Source organism: Chionomys nivalis, chromosome 17 (assembly GCF_950005125.1).
Source record: "Chionomys nivalis chromosome 17, mChiNiv1.1, whole genome shotgun sequence".
NCBI lineage: Eukaryota > Metazoa > Chordata > Mammalia > Rodentia > Cricetidae > Chionomys > Chionomys nivalis.
The window spans coordinates 26,141,002-26,160,535 of record NC_080102.1 but is presented as its reverse complement, the minus strand read 5'-3'; the positions used below and the strand labels follow the sequence as shown (position 1 = coordinate 26,160,535).

Below are 19,534 nucleotides of genomic sequence, written 5' to 3'. Positions count from 1 at the left end.
AATACCAAGACCAAGACAACTTATTGAAGAAAGGGGTTATTTGTGCTTTATAGTTTCAGAGGGTTAGTGTCAATAACTGTCATGGCTAGGGTCATGACTGTTGTAATATGAGCGGCGGGGCTGCGTCCCCGAAACCCAGCCGCCCACATGGCTATCTTATGCCCCAAAATAATTACACGGAAACTGTATTCTTTTAATCACTGCCTGGCCCATTAGTTCTAACCTCTTATTGGCTAGCTCTTACATATTGATCTAACCCATTTTTAATATTTTGTGTAGTACCACGAGCAGGCTTACCAGGAAAGATCTTAACCTGCGTCTGTCTGGAGTGGGAGAATCATGGCGACTCCTTACTCGGCTTCTTTCTCCCAGCATTCTGTCTGTTTACTCCACCCACCTAAGGGCTGGCCTATAAATGGGCCAAGGCAGTTTCTTTATTAAATGAAAGTAACTCCTCCATCACATGATGGCAGGCAGGCAGGCATAGTGCCAGAGCAGTTGCTGAGAACTAACCTCTTGAGACACAACCACAAGGCACAAAGAAAGATACTGGTAATTCCTCCAGTCTTTTGAAGCTGCAAAGGCCACCCCAGTGACACACCTCCTCCAACAAGGCCACACCTCCTACCCCTTCCCACGCAGTTGCACAAACTGGGGACCAAGCCATTAAGCATAGGAGCTTATGGAGGTCATACTGGTTCAACCCACTAGACAGGCTGGTTGACTTTCTTCAAGTTTTAGGTAATCAAAGGAGTACTTGATGGATCCTACCTAAAAGGTAACAACTGCCCAAGGGTCTGGAGAAAAAATTAAGACAGGATGGAGGAGTTCATGCTTCAGTACAGGGTACGAATGAGAACCCAACCAAGACTCTGTCAGGAATACCAGGCAGAGTGAAAGGCATTGTGGTGTCTGCCTCTCTGCCTGCCACAGACAGTGCCAAGTCTGGCAAATGGCAGGAGGCCAGCACATGTGGCCACTGCAGATTTCCCGATGATTCTAGATGGATGACTGAGTGCCTCATAAGGTTTCTGTTCTTTTTTGCAAGAAGCTGTCATGATTGTGGAACACTTCATATTTTATTAAAGAAATGAGCACACAAGACAAGCAACATGGTTTTTGTCACCTTCAGAGATGAGCGATAATGGAGAACATGGCACCTACACACTCCTTTGTCGATTAAGAGGGAACAAGGACAAGAGGTCATGGGTCACAGGAGTTGAAGAACCCGGCACCTGCCACACTCTTTTCCGGCCACAGGTCACATTGCGGCTAAGGTCCTAATTCCCTCAGTCCAAACTAACGGAATTTGCTATGCTTTGTTCTGACACTAATGGTGCTGATGCTATCTCAATTCTCTATTATAGGGCTGGAGACTCCTGGAGGATGCTTACCCCAAGTCATTTCGTCCTGACCCTGAGTGCTGGCATATTCCAAAGGCTATGCTTCTGCAGTTCAGTGGCACAGGCACCCCCTGAAAGACAAATGTGACAGTCTATCTGACCACTTGGAATTAATCACTTTTGTACTGAAGGTCCCTGCTGGATTATACTCAGGGATCTGTAGGTGTGCATATGCAAGAATTGCTATTGTATCTAAATAGCGTTTAACTTAGGGTCTTCTTAATTTACTCATGTTGGCACTGTGGACTCATCACTAGAAAAGAAAGTAGTGTCCCATCACTGATCAGAGATGCACACACTAAACCAGTGCCCTACCCAGAAGCCAGCCTATAGGGGAAGGTTCGACCACCAGACACACTCAAAGAAAATCTTCCTGAGAGAGATAGCATGGCAAAGGAAGTTAGAGAACTATTGAGAGGCACGGATTCTGGGTCAGGGAACCAGACAGACAGTGAGCACAAAATGATATGATGGAATGGGCCTTGTAGTCAAAAAAAGGAAGCTGGGATCCACCTGAGGCCCAATTAACAGCAATCAATACGATTCCATTTATGTGCTGGAAAGTCGAGGACTTTATCCAGGAAAGAATGCAATTGAGCTGAGGCTTCAGAAGTGGGACATTGAGATGGGATGGAGAGGGAAGAAAGGACACAAAGGCTTAGCAGTGTATGGAGCATGGAGCAGTAGCGTGCACTGAGACTGTCTCTGCTGGACATGGGGTGAGACAGAGTGTATTAGTTATTCTTTCTGATGCTGTGCTAAAGCATCCTGGCTAAAGGCAACTTAAGGGAGAGTTTGTTTTGGCCTCTAGTTCCAAAGGGATAAAGAGTCCATGATGGTAGGCTAGAGGCGTGGCAACGAGCAGCAGGCATGGCGGCTAGAGCAGGAAGCTGAGGACTCACATCTTCAAACGTAAGCAAAAGACTGGGAGAATAAATGGGAAGTAGGTCAGGCTTTTAATACTCAGAGCCTGCCTCCTGCAAGGCTGCACTGCCTAAACCCCACCAAGCAGGGACCAAGTGTTCAAACTCCCAAGATTATGGGGGACATTTCTTATTCGAACCACCTCAAGGAGGAAGGATGAGTGACTGTCTGAGGGAGGGGACAAGTGCAGAACATGCGAGTCTGCAGACATCCTGCTAAGGAGCAATCCCCAGACTCCACAGATGAGAGAACTTCTGTGAATGGCTACAGGGACATGGGTGTCTTTGTTCTCCTTCTCTTCTTCCTTCTTCCTCTCCTCCTCCCCTTCTCCACATCTTCCTCTTTATCCTCTACATTTTTTTACTTTATATTGAGACTTGCTAACCATCCTTTAAATTCAAGAATTGGACTCCTATCTTAACAAGAATCTTACGGGCATCCACCTCTGATGTTTCCAGTCTGAAGTCCCTGTTGTTCATATGGTCCTGTGACCCAGAAAGACAGACATTCTTGGGCAAAGCAGTCAGTGCCATAAGGGTGCATTAAACCAGGATCTCTAATGCCATCTCAGTCAGCTTGAGTGTGCTGCCCAGAAGCCCTGAACCCTGTCCTGACTCAGAATAGGGCAATAAGGCAGAGAGTGGTGTCAGAATTAGCATGTGAGAAAAACCAATGGCAGAGAGAAAGATAGGAATGCTTCTCACACAGACTGAACTATGTTACAGTTCAGCATGCTTAAGTGTGGGCTGTGGGAATGATTCCAGTGCCCTGAATCATTGGAATGTTAAAGAACCAGTCCCTTCTTACAACTGTTGCCTTTGAACCACTGACATTTCCCCCAGCTCTGGTACACTTCTTTTTGGGAGGCAATTTCTTTTTATCAGCCCCCACCTACATCCCTGGTTGTGTGTATGTATGGAGGCCAGAGGTCAATCTTGGGTGTCATGCCTCAGGTACTATCTACCTTAGTTTTAGAATACGATCTAACTCTTGCTGACTAGACTAGCCTAGGTAGCCAGTGATCCCCAGGGATCTTTCTCAGTCTCCCTGGTGCTGGGATTACAAATGAATATGGCCACCAAGCCCAGATGTTTCTTTTATTTTTGATATAGAAAAGATAATCACATCATTTCCTTCTTCCCTTTCCTCCCTCCAAGACCTTCTATATATCAAATTCGTGGCCTCTATTTTCATTAATTTTTATTACATGTACACACACACACACATATATTGAATGAAAAAAGAAAAAGGAATGGAAATATAACTGCTCCTGGGTATGGTGAGGGAGAAAGTTTATAAGAAATATATGGAAGAGCAGGGACATCTGGGAGAGTCCAGACGCGACATGACCAGACTAAGCTGTGCCCTGTGAGGAGAGGGAGAGGGGAAGGGAGAGGAGAGAGAGGAGAACCAGGTGTAGCATCCAGGCAGCCCAAAGGTACAAAGAGGGTGAACAACCAGAATGGTTGGATTATATAGGGAAGAGCAGCTGGGGAAAGGCCACCCAGTCCCAGCGCTGGAGAAGTTGAGGGTAGAGGGTGGGGTATGCCAGCCAGGAGGGCCCTGTAACAAGTAGTGACTAAGGGATACAGAGAGACCCTGTCAGGTGGCATCTGTTTTGGTATGTTAAATAAGAATCTTGGCCATTTGTCCCAGGTTTGAAATATAACGTGTGTGTGTGTGTGTGTGTGTGTATGTGTGTGTGTAAAATCCTAAATATACACACTGTCTGTATGTTACAGGTGTGCATATGTTCTCAAGGCTGGCCATTTGATATTGGATAACTGGTTAGTGGGCTCTTCCCTGAAGAAGACTATTTCTCCCATTCTTAGCATGCTGAAGTTGCCTGTCAATCTTTGCATAGGGCTGAGGTCTCATGAGTTTCCCCTGTCCACTCTGGCATGTCTATTATTCTTGTTCTTGTTCCGTTCTTGGTTAGGCAGCCAACCAGAGCTAGGGAAGTCATGGATCTTGGAGGAGAGCCTACAACTACCACTTTCCTAATCCAGTATGATCACTAAATACACTCTAAATATTTTTTACTTATGCCCACAGTTAAGTATAGTCCACGCCTCTCATCCAGGAAATGTCTCTTTGCAACAGATGGAGACCATTACAGAAAACCACAATCAGAATGCACAGTCATGGAATCCAGTTCCAACTGGTACATCTACAAAGTAACTCCCTCCCCTCAGGCTCAGGGAACATTATGGAAGAGGGGGCAGAAAGATTGTAAGATCCACAGGATTGTGAAATTTTCTCTAAGAATGTTTCTCCTAGTAATCTCAAAACTACATACATAAGGTCTCACCAGCATTCCCAGCATTTTTACATGGGCTCTAGACAATGCACTCAGGTCTTTGCACCTACAAGGCAAGCAATTGGTCTCCTGATCTATCTCCCCAGTCCACAGAAGAGCCCTCTTTCTTAACGAGCAGCCTCTCCTTCTACCACTATTCACACTTCTCTGTCTAAATATTGTCCAAGGATGCATGGTGCTGGGACCCAGATCCTTGCCCATGACACTGGAGGGATCTTCAGTTGCTGCAGAAAGCAGAGAGAGTCTAGCAACTGGGCTTGGGCCCTGCTCTTGAAGTGGATACCAACTTGTACACTGCCTGCATCTTTAGAGCAAGAGATTCAGCCAAGAGAAAACCTTCACTCAGCGAGGCCTTCTTCTACAAAGAAAGGTGATGTTGATAAATTCTGGCAATTCACTTACGTACAGCAGACTGGGCTGGGCCCATATTTGACCTACAAACATCCCATGTATTCACTTGTTGACTTCTTACAAATGACTGAAGAAGCATGCATTCACTTTCTTGTTTTCACAGATGGGGAAAGAGAGACTCAGAGAAGTAACAAGCCCAGTGTCACATAACTAGAAAGCATGGGTGATGGATATAAACACACAAAGTTTGGCTTCTGGGTCAGACAGTTAGACTACTATGCTGAAGACAGGAGACAGGAAGGCCTGGGATCTACAGAGAAAGTGGGAAAGTGAATACCAGGTATAATGGGCCTCACTAGGACCAGTGCAAAAATGAAGGGGAAGTCTCCTGGCTACAAGCTCCCCAGCCAACTTGCAACAGAAGTGTCATTTCCCAAAACAGAATCAATACAACACTTCAAATAGAACAGCCCTACTTATGAAAGAAAAAAATCCCAGAGCCTTCTTGCTTTGTACATTAATACATTAAGATAAAGGTGATTATATCAGTGCACACTTAAAACATACACTCTTGGCTGGGGAGATGACTTAGTTGGTAATGTGGTTGCAAGCTTGAAGACCTGAGCTTGATTCCCAGAATTCACATAAAAGGTTAAGTGTGATGGTGCAAGTGTGCAATTCCAGTCCCAAGAAGGTAGAGACAGGTCTCTTGCTGGTCAGCCAATCTTGCCTACGTGGTAAGCTCCAACCCAGTGAAAGACCCTGTCTAAAACAATGAGGACAGTACTTGAGGAATGCCACCCATTGTTGACTTCACAATCTGACCACTGCATGCATACTCAAGCACACACCCATAAGCAAACACACACACACCAAATGTATACATGCATTCACATAAATATATATACAATATATTATCTATCTATGCAGCATCCATATATGAAAATATTTAACTTGATTGTTACAGGTGTATTAATGTAAAATTTTTATTTTATGAGTATTTTGCTTGCATTTATATAGGTATGCCATGTTCATGCTATGCACAAAGAGGCCAGAAAATGGTGTCAGAAGTGGTTGTGAGCCACTGTGTGTGCGCTGGAAGCTGAACCCTAGTTCTCTGCAAGAGCAGAAAGTGATCTTAATTCCCAAGTTTTCCATCTTTCCAGTCCCTGAAATTTCCAAATTCAACTTTCTTTCGGTCTTTGAGTTCAACTCACAATTCCATGTCAACATAGATTAAATCTTAAGCATTCCTCTTAAGGCCTCCTCTTAAATGCTCACTTTCAGAGAGTTCAGATAAGAAACTCATTAAATGTCTCCCCTGTGTTTAAACTGACAGGCCAAGCCAGACGATTCCAGCCTAAAGCAAGAAAATAAGAAAACGTACAATGAAAGGGCTTCCCATTTCTCTGAATTAATGAAATGTGCCAAGGTTGGTAACATCTTATTTAAATTCCCTTGGTGAAATGCTAGGTCCAAATTAAGGGACAACTTAGTCACATTTGAAATAGTTATTAGACAAATCTACCTTGAGCCCATTGAAAACTCCTTCAAGTGCACCTCTCCCAACCCCAAAGGGGCTGGTTCTCGCCCACAGCCATTTCTGTCATTTCCAAATCTCTGTACAATTCTGAACTTTTCCAGTGTGGACAGAGCGTGGAGCTGGAATAAACAAAATGAGTTTCGTATCACAGGCAAGTTCCATCCTGAACTTAGGACTTAACAGCCAGAGGGTTCTGGCTGGAGTGCAAGGGCAGTTTCCTTTCTCTCTGCAGTTTGATTCAGACTATTTTCTAGCTACTATGGTAACGAGAAACTACAAGCCTGCATTTTATAGATGGGTCTGGTTTTTGCACCCTTGGCCTTGATCTAAGTTTAGTGATTTAGCCTCTTGTGCCTTGCAGCATGGACTCTCGATGGCTGCCAATGCCCACTGCCTTCAGCACCTGAATACCTGGCACAAAAACGTTTATTCCGCACCCCTCAAAACTACAGAATTGAAACCAGCCCAAGATAAACTTGTGGATGACTGGCATTTTATTAACTGCTGTGGATCTAGGTAGATGAAGCCGGAGGCCCCAAACTATAAAATATATTTGAATATTTAGTCTCCAAATAGTGGCACTGTTTTAGAAGGTTTGTTGAGATGTCCTAGCTTTATAGGATGCAGTCTTGGAGTGCTGAGTGACAGTTCTTGTGGTTTATAGTCCAGTCCTGCTTTCAGCTCCAATATGTCTGCTTCCTGAGCCACTAGGATGTGATCGAGCAGTCTCCGAGTTCTGCTGCCACAGCCCTGCTGCCGTGCTTTTCTATTGTGACGAACTAGGCCCTTCAACGATAAGCCAAGAGGAACCCTTTCTCCCTTAGGTTGCTTCCTGCCAGGTATGTGGTCCCAACAGTGAGAAAACAAAGATGTGCATTAATGTGTCATGATCCTGACCCTTCCTGGCAGTCCTGGGTTAACCCCATCATTCGTCATGTTTGAGGCCAGTAAGCCGGGTTCCAGACACCTAACCTATGTATAAAACAGTTCCACGTGACAGGGCACAAAGTGACAGAGATGTCCCCACTGCTGCCTTCTGGGTACTGTTTCGACTACCAAGTTTGGTGGACTTGTCTCAAGGATAGTCAACCTATCCTACTAAGGTTCAAAAAAAAAAAAGCAAAAAACAAAATAAAACACTGAAGAATTTGCTTAAGTTTTTATTTATTTTTCCAGGAACAGATATGGATATCATAAACAACCTTTTAGAGCATGGGAATCTTTTATTACAGATTTAAATATTTACACTTGGTTTTGATTGGAGGGAAAAAATGCCACTTTTCTTGTCAGATAAAACAAATAAAGAACACAAAAGAAAAGGAGGAAAAGGGAAAACAGCAGTTTGGAAGCCACTACATAGACAGATTATATATATATATATATATACACACACACACACACACATACATATATATGATTGGAAAATTCTCTCCCCTAAAGACATGCCAAGATAGCATGTCTTGGCAACTCACAAACTGTGGACTTTTCCACTCTCATCTGCAAAACATCCACAGATCTGTTGACAAGCATAATACAGATCAGAAAGATACTTACATTAGTTATGGCCATTGATTATGGAGGCTCTCTGAGTATGTGGCACTGGGCTAGGCAATTCTACATGCCATCTTTCCCCTTAAAGCAGCTGAGATGCCAGCTCTGAGGCAGGACCCCGAAGACTCCAGATGCTTGCCTTCGGGCTTCCAGCTACTGTCCATGCACACTAATAACAGCAGGGATGGGCTCACCCCCGCTAGAGCCTCAGACTCAGTTTCCCGGGTTTAGGTGCTGGCTGCAATTGGCATCAGTACCGTGACACAGAGCATTCTCCAACCCTGAGGAGCCTCACCGCTTCTTCTCAAGAACAGAGGCATCAATCTTATTGTTTGGGGCAGCTTTCAAATCCAGCCATTTCCTCTGGCCTGTTTTGTTTTCAGTCAGGGAAAATACCATAGAACAAGAGGTTTCTATTGCAAGGACTTATACCTCATCTCAGCCAGTGTTTCTACCATGAGAACAGTTCGCCCAAACAGTAGCCCAAGTGGACGTGCACACACAACTGACACGCTACCTCACCAGCACCACCTTTGTCTCAGTCCACCTCACGCATTTGTGCTTTTCCTCCAAAGCCCTTTACGATGTCCACTGCTGTTGGGCTGGAGTGCCTCACAGCCTCCAAGGGCAAGTGCAGTGTCTTATCTCTGTTTCTCCAATGCATCTGAAGCCCTGGGTACCACAAACTCTCCGTGACCGTGTGCTTTCATAGGTCAACACCAATCACTGTCCTGCACAGGACCCTTCGGTTTCCCACAACACAGTTTGAAATTCTTGCCATCATTTAACCTCCTGTTTAAACAAGAATATGGCACACAGTACGTATTTACTACATTATTTTTAAATGAAGCACTGTACCTCTTCAGGTCTGTCCACTTAGTAAGAATTAAACATATGGGCCAAGTAGCTACAAAGGTCCAAGGCAAAATCAGAGTCCCAAAAGATAGGCAGGGTTTTGAAAGTTGAAGGGATAAGTGCATAGAGGGCAATAGTAAAAGGCAGGGATCACAGGCGACCTTCCCACCTTGCTTCCGGTGCACACCAGATGGGAAGGACTTCAGAGGTGGGAGTCTTCCAAGGAACCATTGGTTCACATATAGAACTCAGTGGTAGGTTTTCTAGAAGGACACAAGAGTGCTCTAAGGACACATGTATATGGGTGTGGAGGACATTTGGTTTAAATGTTAATCAGGGCTATCTCCCAAATACTGACGTCTTCAATCTGATGTCAAGCCCTCCATGTTCTTGACCTCAGGAGTGTTGCCCAATAGGCATGAGGAAGTGGCTGAGGGTCTGGTTTCTTTGGAAACAAAAGGAACCGAAAGAAAATAGAAAAAGAAAAAAAAAAAACAAGACTATGTCCAAGTTTGGTCATCAGTTGCTGCTTTGGTGAGAGGGCTGACGGGAGATGAAGGATACTGGACAGAGTGGGTTGAATGTTGTCTCTCCCCAGATTCATGACCCACAGGAACCTCAAAATCTCACTTTATTTGAAAATAGGTTTTTGTAAATTCAATTATCTAAGTTTAAGATGACGCCATTCTGGATTAGGGTTGGTTCCAAATTCAAAGACTGGTAGGTTAACACACACACACACACACACACACACACACACACACACACAGCCTTGGGATGCTAGAAGTAGAGATTGATCCACTAGCCAAGAAATATCAAGGATGACCATTAGTCAAAGAGTTATGGGGTAGTTTCTGTCTTAATACCCTAAAAAGGCCCTGCTCTGCCTATGTGTTAGATAAAACCCTGAGCTTCCTGAACTGCTCTTTTCAGTCATCCAACACAAATAAGCTCCCTCAGCAGTGAGGACCCAAGGATAAGGATGCTTCTAAACCGCTGTCGCTGGGCATCTTACAGCAGTTGAAGAGGCTGCAAAGGCAGCGAGGCCTACGAAGAAGCCAGCCCCTGCACCAGCCCTCTAGACATTTGGGGAATTCATGCCAGCAGACACTGAAGGGTTCGGCAGCCCAGCAAATTGTTGCTGTCAAGAACATAATGTGTAGTTTAACAAACACACTTGCTAACCTAGGATCAGAGAGTTAGGAGACAGGTGGGAGCATGTGGGGCCACACTAGGAGGGTCTGTGACTTGACAGGCTTTGGAAATTTAGACTTGATTTCTCCAGGTAATGGAGATCCATTACGTTTTAAGGGTCTGGGTTTTGGGAGTGACCTGATCTGGAAGAAGGTGGGGAAGTGGTTCTGAAGACTAAACCTGGCTACAGTAACTCAATGCTCTGCTGACCTGCAGTAGCTTAAGCAAAATACCTTTATTCATTCATGCAAAAGAAAATCTGGAGATAGGTTTTGATAGTGTGACAAGACCCAAATCTAGTGATGAAGTATGTAACTGCCACACAATACCTGCCTGACATTGTTGACTTAAAAAGCCACAATAGGTTTGATGGAGGAAGGTCATTTGTCAATAAACAAACTGCCTTGGCCCATTTGATAGGCTACCCCTTAGGTGGGTGGAGTAGACAGAATAGAATGCTGGGAGGAAGAGGAAGTGAGCTCAGATGCAAGGCAGCTCCTCTCAGAGACAGACGCCATGCTCTCCTCTCTAGAGCAGACGCGATGAAACTCCAACCCAGGATGGACGTAGGCTAGAATCTTCCCGGTAAGCGCACCTTGGGGTGCTACATACATGAACAGAAATGGGCCAAGCAGTGTTTAAAAGAATAGAGTTTGTGTGTCGTTATTTTGGGGCATAAGCTAGCCAGGCAACCATGAGCCGGGCTGTGGGAAGAGGCCCGCAGCTTCCTACTACATAGGTTTGACTCTAAGATCAGGTGGTACTACTGATGAGGCTGTCTGGTGAGAACAGCTGACAGCAACACTTTGTATCTGAATCTCAGGAGGGAGCAGGCTTAGGTAGGCCTAAACAGAGCAGAGCGAATGAAGAGGGTCCCATAGTCTTTTCAAGAACATCCTCCAATGACCTAAAGACCTCCCACGAGCCCCCCACAAGGTTCTTAAAGGTACATACAGGGCATTTTTATTTCCATACTGTGATCAAACCTTAACTTATGCTTCTAGGGGGCATAATTGAATGATGAACGCCACCCGGACAAGAACTGGTCTTCCATTGGCTTCTTCTTCCATGAGCACAAGAGAGCTAACGGAGAAAATGAATTGAAATGTTCCTGTTTGGGCTGGTGAGATGGCTCAGCTGGCAAAGGCACTAGCCACCAAGTCTTAGAGCCTGTTTTATCCTGGGGGCTGATGTGGTAAAGACAATCAACTTCTGCAGGTTGTTCTCTTACCTTGACATGAGTGACCCCCAAATAAATTGGTTGTATTTATGCAAGTGGACAAGAACTTTCTGGGTCTACACCAAAGTTTGTCCTCCCTTCTTCCCATTTCTTTCATGTAGTATTATAAATTGAACCCAGACCTCCCACATGCTAGACAAGTGCTCTACCATGGAGTCAAATATCCCCCCCAGAGTTTACTCTTCAGACATCAGACACATTTGCCTCCCCTTTCTGGTGGCTCTAACTCATATTAAAGCTCACCTTTTATACTCATCACACACACAAAGACCCAGCAGCAGCCTCTCCTTCCAGCTTCTCACGATGCAGTACTTTGGATATTTCTACACAAGCCTCTTTTCCTAGGGTGACTTCAGAGATTCCTCATTGGATGGTCACGAATGACTGACACCAATCAGCCTGCTTGGTAGGTCTGGGACTCTGAAACCAACCGGACACTGGGTCTGGGAATGAGGCTGATCACACAGGTCCCGCTGGCTCAAAAGCCTTTCAGGATTCCCAGGATCGGAAGGGGTTAACATGCCATGTTCACTACATTCCCTCACGTGCCAAAGCTGAAGGGTTTTTCTTCCCCGTGGTCCAATCAGTGATGGACACTTTGCAGGCTGGACTGGTGACCTCATTAACTCCTAAATGGGCTTTTCAACTGGATTCCTCTCCTGAACAAAGTCAAATGTTGCAGGGGTCAATATCGATGGCGGGACTAAAATAACCATCTCTGCTGTTACATACAGTGTATCGGAGGCTGCTAGGGCAAGCAAAGCAACAACAACAACAACAAAAAAAAACACCTCACCGAAAGCATGGTATTAAGGAATATTTCAGACGAGAGAAAACTTCACACACACGAGAGATAGAGATAGAGATGAGAGAGAGAGAGAGAGAGAGAGAGAGAGAGAGAGAGAGAGAGAGCCAACAGAACAAGCAATCTTTCCCTTCCAGCATCCTCATCACTTTGGACATTTCTACATAAACCACTAAGGAGACTTCAGGAACTCCTTATAGTCCCGAGACGCACGATATTACCACCCCAAACACAAAATACCATGCGCCGGAGCCCCTGCAAGCCTCCAGCAATCCCCATCACCCTGCTCTTTTCTGCACAATCGCCCAGTGGGATTGGAACCCATTAGTACTTTTCCACTTCGGTATGCCAACCAAGGGGAAAGGGAAAAGAGAAAATCGATTTTCTCCGTCATCAGTACACAGCTTTGCTGTGCTCTGAACTCATGGGCAGGTGGCAGTGTGCACTATATCCATGTCAGGGCTCCCCAGGAGACCTGCTGTGCAGGCACTCCCAGTAATGACTACTTCCAGTGGTTCCCCAGCAGGGCCTGTTGGGAGATATGATCAGGGTGACAAGAAGAAATGAAAACATCCACCCCTGGTATGCAGCCTGTTTCCCTTGCTTTTGGAAATGGTCCAGGGTGTCTAAAGTGCCGCTTGCATGGAATATCACAACCCGGCCCCCGCCGCCGCTGCCTCCAAAAGAGGAGAAGAGAAGAAAAGGAAGGAGATGGGAGGCCTATCCTGTTGGCTAGAAAAAAGTATGTTGTAACTGACAGGGAGCAGGTGGATTAAAAAAGAGCCCACCTGCATTTCCTTCCCAGAAGTAGATGCATTTTATGTAGATAAGGCAATAGTTTATGCACATTCACCAGAGTTCACCAGAGTCATTTTTGAAATCATCTAGGGACCCCACTAAGAATCTGGAGTGGAAACAGGGCTGCTGTGGGCTCACAACAGCAGAGTGCAACAGCTGGATGGCCCGGGGCTATTAATTTGCCTAATCTAAACCTCCCTCCACAGAATCCATTAGAATTTAATAGCGGCCTTCTATCCTCACAGTATGGTTCCATTCTCCTAAGTGATTCCCTGTGCACTCATGGTTCCTTGCTGGAACACTACAATTAATTCATCCAGCACTTCCTCACTGCCTTCTGAACCATAGGAAGAAGACTGCAGTCAGCAGGAAACAGTGTTCCTCAGCCACAGAACGCCTCAAGTCAGAGGCACAGGGCCAGCAGATATAGCCTTGTGAACCACGGGACTCTGCTCTTGGCAGTGAAGCCCAGCTAGGTGACCACTTAAGCTGCATTCTAAGGGTCACCAGGATGTATGTGCCTGCTCCAAACTGTGTCTCTGGGTACCAAGAATCTAAGTGGCCCACATTAGATACGGCTGGAAGATGCTGCGCTAGGAGTGGCGGTAGCTGGACTGGCTGGAACTCTGCCCTCCTCTCCCATACACACAAAAGAGTGCCAGGTGCTGCAGTGTGACTAGAGTCTTGGAAACAACAAAGCTCGCAGAGATACTTCCAAGGGACAAGAATCTCACCCCCTGTCAAGCATGGCAACCCAAATCAACCTAGGACAGCAGAGAAGAGGTCTTAGCCCAGTCATAGAACACCTCGGAGACCCCTCCTCTCAAATTCCCAGAGGGAAGGTACAATCAAGTGGCAAATAAGGCCCCAAGAAGGCTTAAATGAAGGAAGGAGACCTTGTTCATAACGCCCCCACCCCCTGCGAAGTGGGACTTGTGGGTCTCTATTCCTTCCTACCTTCCCTTTTCTGATAGTTTATTTTGTTTTTCTCCCTTCTAATCAATTCTACTGCCCCGGGTCTTACACAATGCCTCCACCCTATGTAGGCAGGTCAGGAGCACAGTTGAAAACCCACACCTTCCTCCTTCAAGCTGTGGGCTTGGACTGAGCTCTTAGAAGATGCCAAGGACAGTTTCGTGAGCTCTGCATGCCTGTATCTACTTGCTCAGCACAGCAAATCCTAGCAAACAGACGCCGCCGTAACTAGGGCTATTTATTTGCAAGTGAGGACGTCAAGGCATCAAACCTAGGAAAAAGGACACCCCCCCCCAATGAACCCAAGATCACACAGTTGCGGAGAAGCGCCGCAAATTCTCACCCACATTACAATCTCCTTCCGATGAATGAACAGCTAGGCAGCCCTAGCCTCCTCCACTGCAAAGGTTTATCCCCAGAAGCAGGCTCAGCTGAAAAACGAAGACCCCTGCGCGCCCTGTCTCTCCTCTTAACATTTCACGGAAAAGTTTCCAGAAGAGATAGTCCCAGTGAGAGGACATGAACTAATAACCTAGTTTTTAGAAATGCTTTTTAAAACCTACTGTTTAGGATCTACGATCCGCACTCGGTAAATTCCGTCTCCACTAGCTTCACCTCTCTATTAAAACAAGGAGGGCCAGAAAAACAGCAAGGCTAATCTAACCAAACCAAATCCCCAGCCCCAAACTGCTTGGGGGACTGCTCTAACTCAGGTTCCCACTAAGCCCAGCTCGGGACCGCGCGGCTGCCTGTCCATCCAAGAGGGAAAATCCGTGGCTAGCAGGCAGGAAGGGCGGGGATGTGGATGCTACAGAGCCAGGCTCTGCGGATCTGAGTCCTGGTCGCCCTGACTAAGGCTTCAGTATATGCGATCCCTAATCCGCCGTGCCCCTCCCCCAGCCTCCCTAAATCCCACCTCCAGTCCCACGCCCTTAGAGGAAACGGTGGCTCTGCCCGATCACCCGCAGGGGGATCACCACCTCTCTCCACCGCACATCGGACTGGGGCTCTTCTGGGCACCTCCACCCACGTCCTCTCGGTGCACGCCCATCGCCTAGTCCCCGGGGTTGACCCCACGGGCTTTAGTCCTCCTGGGAGTTCGTCCCTAGCTTCGCCCGCTGTTCCCGCAGAGACCCTCTCTTGGGGCGGTGATCCAGTGCCCGCGTCGCCTCCTCCGGCGTCTCTCCGGCCGGTTCGGCCTCCACCCAGCCCGCTACAGTCCACGTGGCTCGACAGTGCTATATTGGGCTCGCAGGAAGCCCCAAGCAAGGGGAAAGCCGAGCCGAGGCCGGCGGGAGGGGCGAAGGGGCGCCTGGGCTCCAAGGGGCGGGCGCTGGGCGGAGGAAGGGGAGGGCTGCGCGCCGCGGAGGCGGCCGCGGGGCTGGGCGCGCCCAAGTCGCCGCTTGGTCCCAACGGCGGGAGAAGGCGGCCCCTCCCCGGACGCCCCGCCTCCGACTCCCGTTACACTCGGGGGAAGGTGTTCCAGAGGCCTCTCCCATCCTCACCCCGCCTCCCGCTTCCCCGGCGCTAGCCTCCGCCGGCGGAGCCCACTATGCCAGACACTTTCGACACTTTGCAAAGACAAAGAGCCCTAGACCGGAGGGAGGAGAGAGGAGGAGGCAGAAGAGGAGGTAGAGGAGGACCCAGAGGTGTGAGCTGGCCGGGGTGAGTATCCCGGACACATCTCCTTAGATACCCCTCCGAACCTCCTAAGTGCCCTAAGCCGGGCAACTCCGGCGTGTCTCCAGCGTTGGGTGAGTGCGCACCCAGCTGGTCGCTGTCCGGGTGCCCCTGGGACGGCTCCCCCTCGCGAGTTGGGGCTCGGGAAATTCCGCATGTGTTCTCTAAGTGCAGAGGTGCTTGTCCGGACCTCGGAATAGAAGGGGTGGGGAAGGGGCTAGGAAGGTATGACAGTAGGAGTGAGACCTAAGACCCTAGGCGCCAAGAGAAAGATGCGAGAAGAGAGATCTCTGTCTCAGTCATGGCCTCCACAGTGGTCTCAGGAAGAGTGTCAGGGAAGAGACTCCGGGTCTGGCGTTCCAGGCTCTTTGGCGCTTACTGGAGAAGCCTCCTGGAGCTAAGAGAGGGAGCCTACGGTGATTGAGGCAGCGATTCCCGGAGCGGCCGCGGTGACATTGCACCCAGTACCGCAGTAGATCCCCACCCGGGCCGCGGGTAGGAGACTCCATCAGGCGCTGAATGCCCACACTCTCTAGAGAAACATAGGTCTTGGGCTGGGACACTGTGGGGGACGCTTGGAGGCCGTTGGTTATTTAGACCAGAGGTAGTGGGACAGTATCCGGATGGAGTATCCCAATCCGCTGTGAGCCGGCGCAGACCCAGGAGGAGGCTTTTGGCCCCCAGAACAACTCTAATCCCGCGTTGCCCCGGATCTCTGGGAGAAGTTGGCGCTTAGGACAGGACAACTGGATAAGGTGTTTTGGAAGGGGGTGGCTTAGCGTTGGTAAAGGGAGCACGGAGAAGGCAACTCGAAACTTGGGAGTCTGCTCCAACCCCGTTAAACGCCGCAACTGCCAAGAAATAATGTGACAAAAGTTAGCAACTTGTCTGCATCTCCATTACGTGACCAGCGCAGGGTACGGTCCGCCCCTCTGATAAGTGCACCAGGGTGGGGAAACGGTGACACTGTACAAGGCGAGTACTGTTAGCTCCGAATCGGACCGTTGCGCAAGCAACTTTCAGTCCTCGGGAGTTTTTGTTTGCTTGTTTGTTTGTGAGGGTTTGAGCATGACCTTGCGGGAGGCAGCGCGTCCGAACTCGAGCTGGGCTTTGAGTAGACCGGTGCCCCCCTCGTGGTATAGGTAAGGCGTCTTCGCCTTGTTCATGGCAAGGTTTCAGGAAAGGGTGCCCGGACTCATCCCCCCCCACCACCCTGTCTGCTGAAACCTGGAGTTTCTCCAGCCTCTTGCACAAGGGTCTTAGCCAGCTCCTACCGCCAGTAGGAATTAGTGGCACTCCGAGAGGACGTGCGCGCTCTAGAGTGCGCGAATGGGTGGGGGCTGGGCTGGCCACGGAGTCTCGGAGGTTGATTCCCAGGAGACATCAGTGATCCCCCGAGGACAGAAACAAGCTCGTTCAGTTGCCACATCCGGCATTCTCCAGACTTTTACTGTGTTTATGGGGCACCCTCTCCTCTCCCAGTTTACCACTGTCGCGCGTCCCCACGCCCACATGGACTTGTGAGACGAAGCGCCCATCCTCTCTGCGGCAGGTGAGGGGAGCTCCCGAACAGAAAAACTGCTAGGAACAGGGGACGAGGCTATGCAATCTCTGCCGTCGCTCCTGGCACATAATAGATGCTAATACTGTACTCAGTGAAAAGGCCTCTAGGACAGAAGGCTCTAACCGGAGTCAGAATGCCCCTCGTCCCTTACCATTACTACTAAATTTAAATTCATCCAGCGGCTTCTAGGAGCGCGCCGAGCACCTACTACCTCCCTCGCTAAACCAGTGTGCGTGTTTCTGGAAACTGCGGGCGGTGTCCCCTCATTTTCTTTCTTGTAAGATTTCCCAGAGCGCCCCCACGTTTGAAAAAGAGAGATGCACTGCCCCCTGCCGGCTGCTTTAGAAACAACGGCTAGGCTAAGCTGTGAGAAAGGGAGACCAAAGCCTCAGGGTTGGGCCCCTGAGCCTCCGTGTACTTCCCCTTTCTGCTGCCCCAAACACCAAAGTCTTGTCATTTTCTGAACTTCAGTGATTGGCTGGAAAAAAAAAAAAAACTAAAATTCACCGTTCTGTGTCTCATGCGTGTGCCTAAAATTGGATGTAGTAGGGTGGTGCCTTTCGCTGTAAACATGTGATTTCGCCTCTCAGAGTCTCAGTTTCCTTTTCTGTAAAGTGGAGCCGTTACTACAGGCTCCAGAATGAGTCCTCCAGAGTAGATATTATGCATGACTGTGTGTGGATGTGTACCGTGCTAACATATGCTTACAGTATGCTTCTGTGTGTGTGTGTGTGAATGTGGACAGGAGCTGACTAAAGGAAGGAAAGAATCAACAGTGGACTTCTTCCCTGTCCTTTCTTATTTCCGTCTCCTGCCTTATTTGTTGAGATCATACTGACCATCAAAGCCAGGGCCTGGACTTAGCAGGAGCTCCCCTCCCGCACTGACTTTGCTTCAGACAGCAACATTCGACCAGATCTGGAGCTAGAAAACAGGAAGTGTTGCAGGAAGTGACCAGGGAGGTTTCTTTAAGGGTGTGAGCTCCCCTCAGCTGGGTTCTGCAGCACCAAGCAGAAGCTGACTTTTTCTGAGCTATTTGTGGATGGTGCTGGTGCTGGTAAGAACTGCAGGCGCTGGCTGTCACCACTCCCATATTCCTCAGGTTGGGACCTCTGAGCAGTTAGCTGTCAGCAATGTCAGGAGTCCTTGATTCCCCCAGGGAATCAAGTTATCCATGTGTGGGCCTGGAAGAAAAGGATGCAAATGGGGGGGGGGGTCCTAGATCCTCAGTATGACCTTGTGACAAGTGAATCTCCATCTCTCCTTCCACCAAGCAGCCTATCGAGTCAGGGCTCTGACCTAGAAACAAGTGTCAGGCAGGCTTCACCAGGAAGAACCCCCCCCCAACTAGATCTGTGCCTTTGATACCCACCCAACCCTCCACCCCCATCAATTTACCTGTCTGGAGCTGATGGCTCAAGGGTTTGTGTTTGGACAGGGCTTTTGTTTTGTGGAAGCTGAACCTTAGCTCTCATCCCAAGCCCTTCCCAGTCTCCAAAAAGCAAACAGAAAAGAGTAAAGTTCATCAGTCAACTTGTCCTTGTACAATGGTCTCTTATCCAGGTATTGCCCAAGATCCCCATCGATATCCAAGACCTTGGCTCCCATGGGGCGCGATGACAAAGTCCAAATTTTAAACTAAGCACAGCAAGATTAACCGTAACTAACAATGAGATAGAACAATTAGAGCGATATTCAGCAATACAAGTTGCTTCAAACCTTTCGTTTTAAAACTTCTAGAATTCTCTATGTCATATTTCTTGAACTTCCGTTGATTGTAAGTTACTGAAAATTGGAAAGTGAGACCAGTGACAAGGGAGACTTCTAGAGGACTTGGCGATGACTGCTTTTTGCACAGAGAGTTGGCCTGGTCGGAAGAAATCCAGAAACAGACTTTCAGGTCCTTTTGACCCACATGGAAACTGCATTCCCCGTCACTAGCCTGAGAACCTGAGAGCTCATCACTAGCCTGAGAACCTGAGAGCTCGTGTGTTCTAATTTGGTCAGAAGAACCCAGACGTGACTCCGGTGAGAGCCTGCCTTTGAGTCTCAGTGCCAAGGTTCAGTTGCTTTGCAATGTGGCACCCAAGCTGTCCTGGGTCCTAGGTCTCAGTTTCACCCTGTAGAACAAGAAGCGGCTGCGGTGCTCTGCTGACTGTCACCGGGGGCCTCTTTGTGAAGACAGTCCCCAACTTCCTTATGTTTGTTCAGATTCTTCCTCAGAACTAGGCTGCTCGGGGAGACTGAAGCATGTTAACCCCAGGTCACAAGCGCCTCCTTTCTCGCTGGCAGGGAGGCTTCCTGTCTTTGTGAACCCTCTCTCACTTGGTC

At 48.2% G+C, this 19,534-nt stretch overlaps 1 protein-coding gene across 2 annotated transcripts in view; it reads left to right on the top strand.

The window, feature by feature from the left end:
* Window positions 1-15,459: 15,459 nt before the first annotated feature.
* Window positions 15,460-19,534, top strand: part of St3gal1 (ST3 beta-galactoside alpha-2,3-sialyltransferase 1) — a 75,016-nt gene continuing 70,941 nt past the window's right edge. For both annotated transcript variants that reach the window (XM_057792361.1, XM_057792359.1), the window contains exon 1: window positions 15,460-15,624. The gene's annotated coding sequence lies outside the window, so the exon portion shown is untranslated. The remainder of the gene's footprint in view (window positions 15,625-19,534) is intronic.